This window comes from Equus przewalskii, chromosome 1, assembly GCF_037783145.1.
Source record: "Equus przewalskii isolate Varuska chromosome 1, EquPr2, whole genome shotgun sequence".
NCBI classification, from domain to species: domain Eukaryota; kingdom Metazoa; phylum Chordata; class Mammalia; order Perissodactyla; family Equidae; genus Equus; species Equus przewalskii.
Genome location: NC_091831.1, coordinates 174881275 through 174899383, shown reverse-complemented (window position 1 = coordinate 174899383; position 18109 = coordinate 174881275). Strand labels below are relative to the sequence as shown.

Genomic DNA, 18109 nt, shown 5'->3' with positions numbered 1-18109 from the left:
CCCTCCCACCAACAACATGTGAGGGTTCAGGTTACTCCACGTCCTTGCAACATTTGTCACTCTTTTTACTTTGTAGCCATTCCGGTATATGTGTGGTAGTATCTCATTACGATGTTTTGCTTATTTTTCAGTTTGTTTCTTTCAACCATCCCTGGAATGTTTAGTGAATAGGGATTAAAAAAATGAAGAATAGAAAACTAATGGAAAAGCATTGCTTACACACATCAGCCCATTCCCCAAACACCATGATCCCACGTGGTGTTCAAAGAAGCAGAGCGATGGACAAGGAACTTCTGGAGTCTGGGCAGAACGACCTTCAAATCCCAGCTTTGCTACTTAGTAACCTGGGGATCTTTCATATATTACAGAAACCCTCTGATTCTCTGTTTCCTAATAAAAGTGGGGAAAAAATCTAAAAACTAGGTGAAGCATTAAGCATAGAATTACAGTTAAGGTATACTATTTTGATATGAGGCAACCTAAAACTATTAGCTGTGACCTTGTAAATTTTACATATCTGTTTCTCCATTTACAAATGGGAAAATAAGCTCATTCACAGAATGTGCTTTGCATGGCCTCAGGAACATGTAATAGTAGCCAACATTTCTAAAACACTTACTATGTACTATGTTTAGCAATTTATACAAATCATTTCATTCGAACCTCAGCACAAGTTTCAAAACTTATGAGTTAGGTACGTTATTATCTCCCTTTTGAAGGGGCTTTGAAACATCTTGTAACTTTCCTCAAATCTCACAGCAAGTAGTCAGACTCTGGATCGTGTAAATACACTGCCTTCACAAAAAAGAAAAAATACAAGCTAACTTTGTTCATTATTTGTTCTATTGCTAGTCTCTACCTCCCTTCATTCCTCAATTTTTTCCTTCCTCATACATTTTAGAAAGCTAAAAGAGTGCTGAATTTGAAGTCAAAGACTGGCTCCTTAGAAGAAAACCAGATCAAATCAAGTATTTAATATATTTATTATATATATGAAATCTTATCTGGCAACAAGACAGAAGGTTGTAAATTGTTTTCCACTGCCCCTTTGTGACCAATAGCACATATTTTTAAGATAAATGACTTGAATTATGAGCGATCCTTGTGTTAGATAAACTTCTAACACTATCTTTGCCCTACTAGACCTGCCAACAGACCCACAGCAAAAAAACATGTCAATAAGATGAGCTGGTGAAACAAAGGGTGCAGGTTGCTGAGGTCTTGCCATTCCTCAGCTTGGGGCATCAGTAGCAGCCTGACAGGTCTCTATTTCCGTGGACCTGCAAATGGGACGGTTAGAGGCAGAAAGGGCCTGCAGCTATTCCTCCCTTCGCTGAGCTGTTCAGCCTTCACACAAACAGACCATCAGCTCCTATCCCATGTCCATGATTACTGGACAAGACCATCATTTTTACCGGAAGGTACCATCCACCATGGACAGCTCATCTGGGGAATTTCTTATTATATCCCATAAAATTAATCACCAAACAGCACCTAAGCAAGAGTGAAACAAGGGGCAAAATGCACACTTCACCACGGTGCAAAGTCATCTAATCCCTTCAGAAAGAATTGTCAGTTCATGGCTTGTTCTGAAATCCATCAGCAAGGTCTGCACACCATTTAAGCTCTGTCATGCACAAGTGATTACGGAAAGAGCCATACACAAAATAGGCTTTCGCGTTAAAAGGCTGTTGGGAAGTAATGTCCCAGCTATCTTCCTGTTTTTTGAAAAGGAAAAAATAGTCACATGAAACATCAATCAACAGCTTTAGCCAAATGAAAGAATTTGAAATAACCATTTATAAATAAATGAACCCAACTGGCTGAAGATGAAGAAGTAACTGATTTAAAGTTCCAAGGTCTTTACATATGAGAGTCTGATCATGCTGTGGCCAATAATATGAAAGGATTCACAGACTATATATTATCATAGAAATGAAGATGTCACTCCAAGGTTAACCCCATTTGAATGTATTGATGATAGTCTTTAATGTACAAGGCTAAAGCACTTGAATGCTTTAATTGAGTTAGGACATTATGAGTAAAAAAACACACATGATGAAACACTGAATAGGGAAAATGGTAATAAAATGAGAAAAGGAGAGCCACCAGCTAACAAATCATGGTCGTAGCTTTGTCTTTGGGGGAAAAAAATCCCACAACTCAAAGAACTCTAGAAATGTCTTTCACTGAACTGAAGCAACAGTCTGGAAAACACTCACTTACCCATGGCTGAAGTTTCAAGTCAAAGCATATACAGAAAGCCATTTGGGAAATGTGTTCCATCTTAGCCTCCCTGGGATGAATGACAGGTGGTGGCCCCTAGGATGCCTTGCCGTCCAAGGTTCAACAGACTCCTGCTCTAAGGTTAACAGGTAAGACCTGCTACGTTTTGTTCAAAATGATTCTTCTGTTTCTCATCCAGCTCTTAGCACTCCAGGACAGTGCTGCTACGCTTCAGATGGTCCAAATTGCATCAAAGAAATAAAAAAGCTAATACCTGCTAATACCAAAACAAAGTTTCAATGTCTGAGGTTAGGTATAACGGTCTTTTTTTTTTTTTTTTTTTTAAATACGTTCTACAGTACAGATGTGTTTCTACATCTATGGTGAGCAATATGCCAGTTATTTATCAATGAGATTGGCTGTAAGCATTCTTATATTGCTCAGGACCTTTGGACAACTCTAAAGGCTGCCCCCAGTTTATCCAGAATGGATGTCATACAAGATCTCTCTACATTTTCCTTTTTAACGGATCAGATAAGAAATTAAGTTACTGTGGGGAAAGTAGTGTGTATTTCATTAGCTGAGAGACAGTTCAGGCTGCAAAGATGTCACTTGGCTCTGGATTCAGATTTGGGTTTGGATTCTGCCTGCTGTATGACTTTGGGCAAGTTATCTAACCTTTTTATGCCTCAGTTTCCTCATCTGTAAAATGAAGATAAATAAAAGTACTAATTTCTTTAATGAACTGTGAAGACTAAATGAGAATCATAAAGCCATCAGCACAGTGGCTGGCACGTAGAATGCACTTGACAAACCCTAGCTACTGTTATCAACGTCATCATTGTTAGTACTGTTATTATTTGGGAAAGAAATTGGGAGGAACCTTTTCATGAAAACAAAATCTGCTAGCTAGACAGAAGTTTCTTAAAGAGACACAGAATTTATGCCAAAAGCCTCTTGAGGTCATTTCTTGTCCTTCAAGCCAGAGCAGAAACCTGAAAATTGTATCCTTCTTTCCATTAGAATGTTTATCAAACTTTAATGTGCAATAGAATCACCTCGGGGTCTTGTTAAAATGCTGGTTCTGATTCGCTAGGTCTGGGAAGGGCCTGAGAGTCTATATTTCTAATGGGCTCCCTTGTGATGCCAACGCTGCTGGCCCACACTTGGAGTAACAAAGTTCTATAAAGGATGTTCTCCCCTCTCTCCTTTGCATAGCATCATATGTCTAGCAAGTGACGAGACTTGAATCCAGGTCTTCTCTCTCCAGGCTGGCAGTCTTCAACGAATAGCTGAGTAGACCAAGATTTCTACTGCTTTCTTATAGATCCTTTCTAAATGCCATTTCTGATGAAGAACTACTCAAGATTTTCCTTCTCCCATCAAAAATGTGTCTTGAAGTTTCCAAGTTTAACCACTACACTATACTTCCTCCTGAAGTAACTATTTTCCAAAATAATTTATGGCACAAAAAGTAGCCCACTCTCTTAGAGCAAGAAAATTGAGTTTTTGGTTTCCAGTTAAATGGCACAGCAATTTCCCAATCTCCTTACCTACTGCTCTAAACCCGAAGACAAATAAACAATTAACCTGTCAGCTTTTTCTTCAACTATTTTACCAAAGAATAGAAAAACAGCTCTTTTCAACGTGACAACTCAGAATTACAACTGTATAGATAATGATGCAAGCTATTATTGAACAGTGTCCAATGTACAAACAAAAACAGGGAACTTACTGAGAGACAGTGTGCTTAGTGGTTAAGAGTAAGAACTCTGGAGCAAGGCTACCTGGGTTCAGATTCGGCTTGTACCACTGTCTTAGTCCGGTCAGCCTGCTATCACAAAATCCCACAGACCGGGTGGTTTAAAACCACAGAAATTTATTGTTCACAGTTCTAGAGGCTGGGAGTCCAAGATCAGGGTGCCAGCATGGCCAGGTGAGGGCCCCCTTCTGGGTTGCAGGCTTCTCTTTGTACCCTTATGTGGCAGAAGGGTCTAGAGAGTTCTGTGGGATCTCCTTTGTAAGAGCGCTAGTCCTACCATGAGGGCTCCATCCTTACTACCCAGTCACCTCTCAAAGACCCCACCTACTAATGCCATCACCTTTGGGGGTTAGGATTTCAACATATGACTTTTCGGAGACATAAACATTCAGACCATACATAGCATCTCCCCATCGTACATACAACACTGACCAAGCTACTATAGCTCTCTGTGCCTCAGTTTCCCCATCTGTAAAATGAAGACAGTAATAGTATCTAACTCAGAGTTGTTATAAGGATTAAATCAGTTAATCAGTTAATATGTACAAAGTGCACAGTATACTACCTGATAAGCAGTAAGTGCTAAATGTGTTAAGTACTTTTTAAATTGTGTTTTAGAAAAATAGCACATATTTAGTAAATTGTTCAGTAGAACATAAACCTACACCAATTAATATTATCTATCTTATTTGTTGCAAATTCTATAGTTTTCCACCTTAATATTTTTCTTTTAGCTTTTTCCATTATTTCAGGAGCTTACTTTGCTGCATTTTCCCTTAGCTTCCAGATTTCTCAGTTAAAATACTTTTGAACTGAAAACCCCAGCTCATACAGTCTCATCAGGACAAAGATTTTACTAAACAAAAGACAGAGAAATTACTGTTCCAGGTTCATAATAATACTGAATACAGTCACGGGCTTTAACTACGCTTTGTGAACAAGCATTTAAGAGCTCGACAAAGTAGAATGAGTCATTTTATACATGCATGTTAAGTTCTTCAAAGATACAGGTGTACCATCAGAGAAGTCTCACCAGACTGGAGCTCCACAGGAAGAAATAAGTTATTCAAGCGTGACATTATTTTTCTCTTCCCAAAGTCCATGAAGATCTTGCACTTCAATATGTTATTGCAACTAAGACCTCCCTTTCTAGGTAGAAAACTTGGGGAGCTCTAGAGAATGTGGGAAAGACAGAACGATTCTGGTTCACCCACATTTAGGAGACGGTACTAACATGCATTCTGTACCTATGCAAAGTTATGGAGGCCTCCGAACATCTGTAACAGGTGTACATCTTGGCTACATTATATTGGGGGAAGAAGTTCTCCCATTACGTGACATCTTGGAACCAACAATACTGATTATTGATCTCTCCCATTTCTGTCACCAAAAGACAAGGCAACATGGCAGTATATAAGAAAAATAAAGACTAAATATTCCCAGACAGAAAGAAGCACAGTTTCTTTCTCAGGAGCCCTATTTAATAAGTAGGGACACGGAGGACGACAAAGACTGATAGTAGTCTAATCCGTGAAAACAAAGGAAGAAATTCTAATCCAGGCATATTTGACTTAGAGACCCTGATATTTAAGAAACAGACTCGAGGGTCCAGCCCAGTGGCATAGTAGTTAAGTTCATGAGCTCCACTTCAGTGGCCCGAGGTTCACAGGTTTGGATCCCAGGTGTGGACCTACACACTACTCATCAAGCCATGCTGTGGCAGCATCCTGCATACAAAATAGGGGAAGATTGGCACAGATGTTAGCTCAGAGACTATCTTCCTCAAGCAAAAAGAGAAGATTGGCAACGGATGTTAGCTCAGGGCCAATCTTCCTCATCGAAAAAGAAAGAAAAAAGCTCTGATTTAAGTCCTGTTAAACCATTACCCAGTTGTTGTTCAACTGTTAGAAGTTCACACTTTTTCTTATGCGCCGTCAATTTCCCATACACTGAAACCCACAAACTCATTCCAAGAAATTAGAGTTTGTTTTGTTTCTTTGTTCTGTGTGTTTTGCTCAGGGATAAATGGATCCCAAGTACCTAAAGCATTGACTGGCTCTAACAGGCATTCAACAAAGGCGAAATAAATGAACGAATCCTACTTCCGTGTTTCAGGGGAAATTGATGTGGCTTACTAATACTCAAGAGTTCAGAGACAAAGTACATGACATAGTATGAACATAGGGATTAGACAGTATTCTCCCTGACTTTTGGCAAAATCATCTTAGAAATGGCTCCAGGGTACAGGTGTAGCTGATTTTTTACTGGTAGCAGGTTCTGTTTTCAATGGGTCACCTCACCTTCCCTTCTGAGGTGCCCATTAACATGGTGTTGTAGCATATAGGTTCTAGAATCACACGGAGCTTTGACTTCTGGCTTTACCACTCACTAACTGTGCCCTTAAGCAAAATAATTACCCTCTCTGAGACCTCATCTCCTCATCTATGGTATAGAGATAATGCAGTTCCTGTCTTACAGCACTATTATGAGGATTACACAGGCTAATACAGTCAGAGCTCTTAGTGCCTACACATAGAAAGCACTAAGTAAACATTAGCTCTAATTAATATTAGCTCCCCAGGAGCTAGATTAGATGAACCCAAAACATTTCATAAGGGTCCCCTCTGTACTTGGACATAGAAATGGGGCAAAGAAGAGTAAGAAAAAGATACCATCTTTTGAGGTATTATCAAATTATAATTACATTTAAAACAAGGCTACTTTTTCAACATGCACAACCAAACAAAAATAATAGAGCATATAAACACAACTACTCCCTGGTGTACATGCACACAGATTTTATAGATGAAATTTTCTCCTATAAAATAGCACAGTCATTTTAGACACAATACAATCAACGCAACAGTAGTTACATAGTACTGACAACTTTAAATTGTCTCAAAAAATTTGTGCTTACATGGATTATCAATTGTGTTATCGTTGGGGTTTTATTCATTAGCATGATTCACAGTCTAATGTAATATTACCTGTCTTACTCATTGAGTCTCTGCCATACCTGCTGTCTCTTCCCTAATGATTTATTTTTAACTTAAATTCACATAGCAACCTTCACCATTTCATCAGCAGCAGTATTTCATTGTCCTATGTCCTTTATCCAGGCCTATAAAGATATCAAATATGGAAACATGTTGATAGAACTACTTCCTAACAGGGAGCGATTCTTGGGGCAGCGTCTGCTAATTTGCTAGATTAAAGCCTGAATTATATCGCAGGTGGCTCAATCTTGCCATGACTCCTTTCTAACCTCCCTCACCAATCACATTCGTTCCACTTCTCTAGGTTATTTGCCATTAGTTTAATTTACTGGAAGGCAATTTGGGACAAAGAGACAATTAAACTAATCCAGAGTGAAAGAAAGTGATCTGATTATGAGTCATAGAGCCTCATTCTCACACAGAAAAATCTGAAAGTGGGTGAACACTTAGATAATTTTAAAATAATTATATACTTAGAGTATATAAGGTAAGGTTGATTATCTGACTAATGGCCATCAATAATGAGCAAATTATTAGATTATATATATACTAACATTTCTTTCCCTAACATGAAGTTCTGTTTAACTATTTCCATTGATTAATATTATTTCATCAGTGGGGTATTTAAAAACCTAGCCATTATCTTCAGAGGAAGCAGGAAAGGGGAGGAAAGTAGTCAAATAGAAAATAAATACAGTAGCAATTTTTCATGTTGACAGAGTATTCTAACGTACTGACAGAGACCTAAGAGCAGTAACCATCGGTTAAATAAATAAGCTTGAAACATAACTATCAGCACAGGTAAGAATTTCCCCCAATTTTGATAATAGCAGATAATAGCCTAGAGAGGTTTATAATTATTATTTATCAGCTCCAGGAAAAACACTATTTATTGTGACCATTACTTATGTATGTAGATAAATACATTAAAAATCTACAGCCCTATATTTTTGCCAAGATTTGCAAAAAGGGTTTTTTGTGAAACTGTATTGTGGATGAGACCGCCTATGCCACAGCATTCCTGATCGCTAAATGTCAGTTGTTTGCCTGAAACTTGTTTTCACATTGCCTTCCTATCACATTCTGTAAAGCTTCAGTCTCTTCAGACTGCCTCAGCTGATCCTCACTCATCATCATTCCATGTCTTTTACTTCCTCCAATTTATTCTACTCTGATCTGCTCACCTTTTCTCAAATCTTCCATTGGCTTCCTATTATCCAGTTAACACTTGACATAGATGTGGTATAGTTTTCCCTATTAATTAAGCTTCTCAATATGACATTGTGATAGGAGTACTCACCTTGTATTTCAAATATTGTCAGAAGTCCTTGTAATGAGAAATAAAGAGCCATCAATGTTCCATGAAACTGATTATATGAATATGGGGGCGTTCATAAAATCTGCAAGTTTGAATGCACTGCATTTGGGGATGATCACACATTGTGACTTTGATATAACTTGTGTAGAACAGATTCCACTGGCCTAAAATGAAAGAAATACGTGAACAAAATTGAGATTGGTGCCAGATGTGTACAACTGAATGTATTACCAATTAAATCAGTTCACCTGGAGAAAACAGTGAGACACAGACCTCTGGAATTGGTATACATGTTCCTCCTGTCCCTGGGCATCAAAAATACACGAGCAATATCTAATTAGGGACTAAGCAATTCTTCTGAATCCCCAAGCCTCATCCCCTTAAAAGGCAGTCACCATGTCAAGAGCATTGTGGGAATGCTATCTTTATTTTATTTATTCTCTACCAGAATTCACTTTGTTCAAGGTGAAAATTTGAAAGCAAGTTGCACAAGTTCACATGGAATGACACAGCATGTTTCTTCCCCATTCCATCACTGGAGCATCCTTATCCACACTTCAGTTGCGCTGTAAAATATGCCAAGAACATGAGGCCAGGGCAAAAGACAGGAGGATCCAGACATGTTTTTTGCTGAACGTCTGTAATGCCACCACAAACAAGACTACAGGGTTCGCTTCATATTTACTGCTGCTCGGACAAGACAAGACCTCTTGGAATGCCAGAGCCTCATGAAAACGTAGAGAGCCACCAAGCACTGTCATCTGGCTGAGAGAAGAGCTGTAAGAGACGCCCCTCCGAGAAGCTGGAACTTCAGACTAGAGTGAGAGCTCTAAAGAGAGGGAACTGCCCTACCAGAAAAGACTGATTAAAGCTAGAGTCATCACCACAATTGATACCATATCATATCAGGTGAAAACAAAGCTAGAAACTCTGAAAATCTATAGAATAAAACTAAGAAGTGGGGAATAAAAATCAGAAAATTCATAGTAGAAACCTGCAGCCCTCAGTCAGTGAATTGGGCCTTCAACTGTCTGCAAGTTGGCCCTCTGGGTCTTGGAACTCAAGCCCCAGGCAGTGACCTCAAGAGGACCACTAAGAATTATCACTCTTCTGCAAAAGACGCCCGTATGAGGCACAACTAACACAGGAATGAGTGCTAATTGTGGTGGTGAGGAGCCTTCAACGTGCTAAGTGCTCATAGGAGCTGGTTGGCACAAGGCGGCCTGTGCAGCAGGAAAGAAGGGAGCCCAGACAGGATGAAGGGATGGAGAATGGGAAGTGACTGTCACAGGCTGATCTGTGCATGCTCTAATGCATCTTAATCTGCAAGGATATAAAAACTTCCACTGTTTCACGTCATTCCTGTTTCCTGAGTGATTCCATCCACTCTCAGTTTTGATTACGCATCACATGCTAGAGACACCCAAATCCACATACCAAGCCCTGTTCTATGTCTGATTTTCTCACCTGTTTATCAAACTGCCCAACACTTCCAGCCAGATTTCTCAGTCATATCAAACTTAGTATCTCTGTAACTGATTTCCTCCTGTTTCATCCCTCTCACCCCATGCATGTCTAAATGCTCTTTAATGTCAGCTTGGGTCCTCCAAGAAGCAGATGCCCCACTGGGATTACAGAGGCAAGAGCTTTCTTGGGAGACAGATCTGTGAAGGAGGAGGGGAGCTGGAGTAGGCAGGGAGACCCTTCCGACCACAATGCAGGTCTGATGCTGTGAAAGGAGAGGGTGGCTACTCTGAAGCAGTGGGTGGGAAGAGCCTCACACTGCACTGCAGGTCTGAGAGCCTTGGCCAGAACAAGGGAAAGTCCTTGAGCAAAAATTACTGGTGCAAACGTCCCACACCAGACAGGAATGGCCCGGGTCTAGAATTACCGTAGTGGTCAGGCATTGGCTGGGAGCAGCTCAGGAATCCCCGGCCACAGCCGATACAAAGGCGCAGTAGTTGGAGCCATCAGTCACTACTCACCCTGTAACAGGTACTTTGAAGGGACATCTCTGTGAGGGCATCTCCCTTGCCCTCAAACTCATTTTCTCTCAGTTCACGGGCCCACCATTCTTCCAGGTTACCTAAATGAGAAACCAGTCATCCTAACTCCTTTCTGTCCTTCTACCGCCTGAATCTATTCAATTTGCCTTCTAAGCATCTCTCAAATCCATCTTCTCTTCTTCATTCTCTTCTCCAGTTATTCAAGCTCCCATCTCCTCTTGCCTGAACTACTGCAACAGACTCTAACTCCCTTACTCATTTTATTCCCCTCAAATCCACCCTACATCTAGGTCTGCCAGAGAGACCTATATGCTTAAAACACAGCTCTTCTCTATCTCCCATTTCCCACATAAAAATATTCATGCACTCTTACCAGGATGTATGAGATCCCCACAGCATAGGACTCCTATCTTTCTCTCCAGCATTATCTCCATCTCTAAATCTATGCGCCAGACACACGAAATGTTGTTTTCTACTCCCATGCCTTTGCTCTCATTTTCCCTTCTGCCTAGTATTCCTTTCTCATCTCTCCATGCCCAGCTCACTCTTAGGAATATTAATTCTTTAAGGTTCAGCTCAAGCATTATTTAATCTAGGAAACCTTCCCTGACGACACTGGGTCATAAGAACACTCTCTGGGCTCACATAGAACCCATGTGCTTTCTAGATTACTCTATAAATATTTGTATCTTAATCCTTCAAAAGATTGAGTTTCTTTAATTTTTAAGCAAAATCTTCAGCCCTTCTTATTCATCCTTATGCTCCTCACACATAGAAAAGTACCTGGTATATAGGTACTCAATAAATATGGTTAAACAATTTATGGGAAGGAGAGAAACTCCCCAAAAAGTTATTGATTGCCAAATTCATGTTGAGTGCCATACATTTTACCTCCGTTAATTATTTCAACAACACGGTAAAGTTAGGTGTTATATCTCCACTAGGAAATTGAGGCTCAGTGATGTCAAATACGGTTCTGAGATTTAAAATCATTTGATTCCAAAGGCTCTTTCCCAAACGGCCCCCCTTCATAATCCAATTTAATTTCAATGAGTAAATTCCATGGTTTAGTCAACTCTAGTTATGCTCAAATACACAATGTGCTACACTGGGAAAAGTGAGGGCTTTAGAATTAATCAGACTTGGATTTGCCACTTACTAGCTATGAGCATTGGGAAAATTATAGAAACTTCATAATGTTCAGTTGTTTTTCTGTAAAAACAAGACCAAAAACATGGTATACCAGTAGGCTCCTTTTCAGGAATCTTTGCAAGGACCATAGAGAACAAACGTATACCAGCTAACATCTTGCCCAGTGAAGATAATCAATTTAATCAACAGTTGGCAATGGTGGAATGGATTATTTCATCCAGACACAGAAGAGCCACTAACAATCAGAGAGATGGCCCACCACATTGCATTCCTGCTCTGTCCTACCCTCAGATACAGGTGGTAACAAAGGATAGCAAACAGTGAATCAACAGACAGGATGGAAAAATTTAAAAAGAAGAACTTTTAATGACCCTACTGATGGTTATGAATCTTTGAAAACTGATAAAAATATAGTTAAAAACAATTGTCTGAAGAAAGATATGGTCTTCTGTAGTAAAACAGGTGTACTAGACAACTCAAACAATTGTAAACTATTTCATTTCTGTTCTGTGTACCTCTCCTATGGGGAAAGTATCTTTTTTTTTTAGGACAATTAGCCCTGAGCTAACATCTGCCGCCAATCCTCCTCTTTTTGCTGAGGAAGATTGGCCCTGAGCTAACATCCGTGCCCGTCTTCCTCTACTTTATGCATGGGACGCCTGCCACAGCATGGCTTGCCAAGTGGTGCCATGTCCGCACCCGGGATCTGACCCGGTAAACCCTGGGCTGCCGAAGCAGAACGTGCGAACTTAACTGCTGCACCACTGGGCTGGCCCTGGAAAGTATCTTTTGAAAAAGAAAGAGATCTCCTTAGGAAGAAATTATTTGATATTTGGAGGTATCAAAATTGCTGCAATATGAAAGAATCCTGTTGAGTGCATTTGATTTACATCATAAATTAATCATCACTTCAACCAGGTTACCCGCATGTGTCCTGAAAGTATAAGCTTGGGAGACGTCGTGTTTCTTGGTGCCCTTTATTTCTTGCAGCAGCCAGTTGCACTGTGAAAATGTGCAGTCTTTTAGCAATTCATCAAGATGGCTGATGAACTCAAAATTCTTGCTGCACCCCATTTTTTATTACCCTATTCATTGGTTCTGTTAGACAAAGAATTTAAGCCAACTTATATCTCATTTTAATCCAAAGCTTGGCACCTTCAAAATTTTACCATATATTTCAGAGAAATTTAAAGTCAATTTGAGGGCAAGTCTACACTGAAAAAGCAAGTCTGCACCTGCTCAATTATTTGGTGATTGGTCAACCATGGAAAGTCATGTTGAGGAGGCAGACAATTTGTGGGTGTGCAGAAGTATGTGTAATGCTCTGTTCTGTGACAGAAATAAAGTAGGGATCTGGATCTTTCCGTGAACATTTCTATTTTAGCTGTGTCTGCCCTTTTGCTAACAAAAATAAAAATAAATTATTTACATCTTTTTAAAGCTTAAGAAGAAAGATGATGAGTAATGATAACTTGAGGATGGTTCATCTACTGTGGTTTTCCTCTTTATAAGATTTATAAGATTATTTATCCTGAAGTCTTACTGTAAGCATTAAAAAACAAAATTGCTCTAAAAACTTTTTGCCTATTTATAAAAAAACAATAATGGTTGACCTTTTAAATAATTCATTCCACGTAAAAAAAATTTCAATATTTGCTAAAGCGCTTGGGGTGTGGTGATGACATCTTCTCTAGAGCTCACTCCGGGCCAATTTGTGCTATTCAGAAGAGGTTGTCCTTGGTCAAGGAGGGTCAAAACGACATGATCAAAGTGTTGCTTACCATTTAAGAGTTGAGCAGTTCTTTCTGTTTATACATTTTGGTGGTTATCAATTGTTTTAGAGCCTGACTTGCCACTTTGCAATTGGACAAATATTATATACCATTTCTGAGGTAGGAGAACATTTTGTTCAAAGACAAGACAAGCTTTCCTTTTGAAGTTGATAGATATTTCTAACTGAGTGCTAAAAGGATTCCAGAAGTGACTGCTCAGTAGGCATCAAAAGCTTGAGAATTAGCCATCTGTCCATTGATTAAATCACAGTTCTGCCATCGGCTGATTTATGGACACCAACCAGCTCCTAACCTTTCTCCAGAGCTGCATCTGATTCAGGTGATTGTATTCTACTCGTGCCCTGAGCAAATAATGCTACATTTCTGAGCATTTTGTTCATCTCTTCATTAGCTTCAGGTTAAAATGGTATTCATCAGACTGGGGAAACACACTGTTTATAAATGTCACACTAGCATGACAAAAATAAGATCTGAGTTGCTGTAATATATTTACCTCTATTAATATCAAGGAGGAGTTAACATTGTCAAGGTAAAGTATTTTCTTATCATAGATTTCAGTGAAAATTGGGGACATAGAGTGGCGCATTTCCTGAGAAAAAATCATAGGCTAGTAGAGTTATCAAATGTAAGCAGGGAAACTAGACAGTTACCCGTGGATGAAATCTGCATTTTGGCCTCATTACGGCATAGTCATTTACAGCAACAAAATAAGGCTCACGAATGACTGTCATCACCAGTTAACTGAGCACCATGACTACAGGTATATTTTCCTGCTGAAAACAAATTTTAAAGTTCTACAGCTAGGGTTAAAATATGGTCCTCTTATCATTGAGTTATGTAAAGTCAAAAAACAATTTATGAAGGCAGAAAAGTCTGAGGGGTCTTAATATAAGACACAATGTCATGGCATGTCAAATTCTTCATTTTGAGGCTAAATTATCAACTTTTAAAAACAAGCTTTATTATATCTAGGCAGTAGTATAGTATTTTAGTACTGTCAAGAGGAGATTTTATCCAATAAAGAGTTGAGATTTTTAAATTAAACCAAATCTAAGGTAGTATTTGAGACTAAAGTAATAATAAGCATACTTTGATGGTTTTTTTAATTTGTTGCCTTTCTATAATTTTATGGATGGTCAACATTTGCAACTGTACTGCTTTCTTTGTACTCAGTAAAAATGACTGATTTCAATTTATTACCCTTATTTTATGTTCCTTTTAAAGTGATAGTCATTGAGTCATTGTAATAAAAGCAGATGGTAATAAATTTCTTCCACGAATTAAATTCTTTATATACTGTGGTTTACTTGGAAACTATTTTATAATACAGTATTAATCAATATCCCACTCTATAAAGAATTAATTATAGGGGCGGGCCCAGTGGCCGAGTGGTTAAGTTCACGCGCTCTGCTTCGGCAGCCCAGAGTTCGCAGGTTTGGATCCCCAGTTGGACCTAGCACCACTCCTCAAGCCATGCTGTGGCACTATCCCACATAAAATAGAGGAAGATTGGCACAGATGTTAGCTCAGCGGCAATTTTCCTCAAGCAAAAAGAGGAGGATTGACAACAGATGTTAGCTCATGGCCGATCTTCCTCACAAAAAAAATAAATAAGAATTAAGTATAGTTCCCCAATTCCCAGGATTTAATTATTCAGTTCACAATAAAACAGACAATAAATATGCTTGGAAAGCTTCTTGAAAATAAAGGGGCTTTCAGTAAAACGAAAAGGACTTAAATTATGCTAGGGCACAGAGAAGTTGAAAATGGCCTCTGCACACTGTGCACTTCTATGTCTGAGTCCATTTGAGACGGAGAAAATTTTCACAACTGCCTTCCAGGTGTCATCTTTCAACCCAGGTGAAACATATATGGAACACTGAGCAATGCAAAAGCGGGCAACAGCAATATTCTTACACTATGTACCATGCAAATAGCACTTGGGGACAGAGGTGCTGTGCATGGTGCATCTATTAGTTTGGTGAATATAAACTTAGAAATTCAAGTAAGCACTATCAGCCAAACAACTGCCAAGGATAAAAATGCCCTGCAGACAGTCTGTGATGCCCCCTCTTTCCTTGGTTTGGGGGATGGCTAAATTTGGTTTGCCTTTTACCAAATTCAATCTCACCTGGAAGGTAAAAGAATTCCAACTGTATAAAGCACTATGTTAGCCTCTCAGGAAAATTCAAAGAATTCTCAAATATAGTCCCTGACTTCAAAAAGGTTAATAATAGAGAAATTTCACTTCCAGCTGCAAATCTGAGAGAAGGCTTCACAGATGAGGAACTTGTAAGACAGTAACTCTTCAAGAGTTGAAATCTCTGGACCAGAGATTCTCAAATGGCTACCCACTGGAATCATCTGGAGAGCTCTAACAATACTGAGGCCTGGGCCCCATGCCCAAAAATCCTGATTAATTAGTCTAGGGGATTGGGGACTTGTAAAAGTGGCCCAGGTTAGTTTACTCTCCAGACAACTTTAAAAACGATTGCTGTAGGTCCTTCATTTATTTCAGCGGTTCTCAACCAAGGGTGATTTTCCCCCTAGGGGACACCTGGCATTGTCTGGAGGCATTTTTGATTGTCACAGCTGGAAGAGTTCCACAGGCATCCAGTGAGTAGAGGCCAGCAATGCTGGCGAACATCCTATAATGCACAGGACAACCCCTACAACAAAGTATCAGACCGAAAATGTCACAGTGCCAAGGTTAAGAAACCCTGATTCATTCATTCAAGAAAAGAGCTACAGAGACTGACTGTGCCACATGCTGTACTATGTACTAGGAACCCAGAAATGAAGGACACCGCCTCTGTCCTCCAGAATTACCATCTACAAGCAAGGACAATGAAGCATACCTCAAAGGACAGTACAAGTTGGCAAGAACCCAGCCAGGGCTGATCACAGGGGATACGTAAAACAAGAGAAGCAATGCCTAAGCTTGTCAGGAAGGAGGGTGAAGGGAAGCTTCGAAAAGGAAACACTCTCCATCAGCATCAGCCATTGGCAACGGCTTGACGGTGACTGCTGGACTCAGATTTTCTGACTTTACCATGCAAACTAGCTATGCCTTTGGACAAGTTACAGGACCTCACTGTGCCTCAGTTCTCTCAGCTGTAAAATCCAGAAAATAATATTACTTATCTCAAAACGGGAAGTGAATGAGTTACTACATGTAAGGGACTTAGGATGGTACCCAAATATAGTAGGTACTTAACATTTTAGCTATCATTGTTGTGGTTATCAGGGCATTTTTATTGAAAGAAGTATAGAAATTACTCAAGTATAAAAGGTAATTCCAGGTAAAGGGAGTATCAGTTGCAAAAATAGAAGGAAGCAATGACACACCATTTTTGAAAGTCTGCACAAAGTTCACTATTGCTGGGCATAACGACTAAGTTGGGGCTTAGCAAGAATCGAAGATGGAGAGGTCGGCAAATACAGCCGACTGGCAGCTGAAACTCCCCAGTTTTTACTCCCCGCTGCATCCATGCCCTTTGCATTGTGGATTTGTAGTTCCTGCCATCAAAGTCCATTTTCCTACCCCTTGTATGTGGGAGAACTTTATGACTTAAGTTGGCCAACGGAATCCAACAGAAGTGGCAGTGTGCCAGGACCAAGCCAAGCCTGTGAACTACCACCTCCTGGAAACTTGCTCAACAACTAGATAACAAACTCTGGCTGGCCTGCTGAATAAGGAGACTTCTGGCTTCATCACTCCATCACACCAGCCCAGAGCCAGCCGCCAGAATCCTGTCCCCTAACCACAGATGCATGAGATCTAGGTGAGGTCATCCAAGCCCAAGAAGATCAGCGAAACTCCCCAGCTGCCCTGTAGACTCATAAACAAAGTTTGCTGTTTTACGCCACTGAGTTTTGGGGTTGTTGCTTATGCAGCCTTCTTGCAGCAATAGATAACTAACAGGAATATCCACATTAGGGGATGTGTTATACACCATGCCATGGAGGTGAACTTTTATTTTGAAGCTAATGAGGAATCAATCACTGAATGACATTTAGCAAGAGACAGATAGGAACAGCTTTAAGAAAAATTACTCTGGCAGCAATGTGACAGAGGGATCAGAGTGGGGCAAGCCTGCAGTTGCAACAGAAGAGATGAAAAGAATTTGATGTCAGATATCACTGCTAAGTCAGAGAATTAAGGGCTATGAAAAGATTCATTTTTAAGAGGAAAAGTAGATTTTACAAATTATGATCTGTAAGTGTAACATTGATATCACTCCCAAAAAGTTCTAGATAACTATTCAATTCTCTAGGACCATTTAATGCCCAATTAACCTTTCATTCTTTTTTGATAGAATTACTAAAACGGTAAAATCAGAGTTGATAATAGGCGCAGGATATCCTACTTCAAGCAGAGGTCAGACGCTCATCTTGTGGAGATGGTATGGAGAGACTTCTTCACGGAATGGGAAGACAACTTCTGAGTCCCCCTTCAACTCTTCTTTTGGGGGTCCTATTGCGAAGGGGAGGTAGAGTATTTAAAACTGCACATGCTCATTTGTTTATAAGAGTTACCGTCGCTGCTGCCATCAAATTTGGAAGACTACCTTTGTTCTCCAAAACAAGCAAGATATGAATTATAGAAACCAGTCCAAGAACTTTACATACAGCCCAGCAGAACAACTCTGTAAGATGTATAGATAGAGTACTATTGGCCACATTTTACAGAAAAGTCAGGGAATGTGTGACTCCTAAGGTTCTTAACGAACAAATCAGAATAGAAAATAGCACTAAGGTTTCACTTTGATTTTGATTTTTTCCCCAAAATCTATGCCCGCCTCTTGCTTCAATTCTGTATCCTTAATCACAATATTCTTTTAGGTTTAGGAAAT

General features: G+C 39.6%; 1 long non-coding RNA gene across 4 annotated transcripts in view; it reads right to left on the bottom strand.

Annotated features, from left to right (window-relative positions):
• The window catches only part of LOC139084807 (uncharacterized), a 121591-nt gene that overhangs the window by 83266 nt on the left and 20216 nt on the right, over window positions 1–18109 (bottom strand). For 3 of the 4 annotated variants that reach the window (XR_011542578.1, XR_011542571.1, XR_011542582.1), the window contains exon 3: window positions 8285–8466. This is a non-coding gene — a long non-coding RNA (uncharacterized lncRNA). Of the gene's footprint in view, window positions 1–6664; window positions 7110–8284; window positions 8467–18109 lie in introns of those variants that run through there. The other variant, XR_011542583.1, reaches the window with a different exon arrangement.